This window comes from Schistocerca gregaria, unplaced genomic scaffold, assembly GCF_023897955.1.
Source record: "Schistocerca gregaria isolate iqSchGreg1 unplaced genomic scaffold, iqSchGreg1.2 ptg000362l, whole genome shotgun sequence".
Classification (NCBI taxonomy): domain Eukaryota; kingdom Metazoa; phylum Arthropoda; class Insecta; order Orthoptera; family Acrididae; genus Schistocerca; species Schistocerca gregaria.
This window is the reverse complement of record NW_026061819.1, coordinates 1,887,413-1,888,441: the sequence shown is the minus strand read 5'-3', so window position 1 is coordinate 1,888,441 and position 1,029 is coordinate 1,887,413.

Sequence of the window (1,029 nt, the reverse complement as noted above, 5' to 3'; positions counted from 1 at the left end):
AAGGACACCCCACAACGACAAAGAGGTGGATCCTCACGACACAGGAAATAACTGGGCATCAGTCAGGTGTGGCCAATGCGGAGACAGCAAAGGATGACTGAGTCCCTGCAGTGGCTCGCATGGATGACCACCACACAGTCATCGTCTCCTTGTTATGACGGAGTTTGTTTGGCATGGGCAGGTTGCGCCAATCACTGTCCCATAAATCTAAAAGTTTTTGGCGTAATAGTGCCCGCAAATCAATCTCCGGGAGGCTAATCTCCAGAGATGCTTTACTGGTGGCCTCTTTCGCCAGGCAGTCAACAGTTTCATTGCAAGCTATCCCAACATAGCCTGGGTTCCAAACAAAGACAACAGATCCGCCGCAACGGGCAAGATTATGCAGGGACAACTGGATAGCCATCACCAGACGAGAATGAGATAAACACTTGTCGAGAGCTGGTAAACCACTCAGGTAATCGCCACAGATAATGAAGGACTCACCTGAGCAGGAGCGGAGATACTCTAGAGCTCGAAAGATGGTGACCACGTCAGCAGTGTAAAAGCTGCAGCCAGCCGGAAATGAAAGATGTTCACAATGGTCCCCTAGAGTTAGGGCATAACCGACACGACCAGCAACCATCGAACCGACAGTGTAGACAATGCCAGAGCCGTGATACGTGGCTAAGATGGAATAAAAGTGGTGGCGCAAGAAATCCGGAGGGACTGAGTCCTTCGGGCACTGTGCCAATTACAGCCGAAGGCAAGGGCAAGGCACACACCAAGGCAGCATACACTATGTGGTATAATTAGTACACAGACGCAATCATTACATTTCATCCATTACCTGATGTAAAGTATTTCTGAGGAAACCTGCAGAAATCTCCTCCCTCAATGGCATCACTTTGTTGGTATGATTAGTACACAGACACAATCATTACATTTCTTTTATGGAGTTTGTTTGTTGGAATGGTTACTACAAAGCCAAAATCATTGCATTTCATTCATTACCCTGTGTATGGTTACTACAATCATTACATTTCATCCATT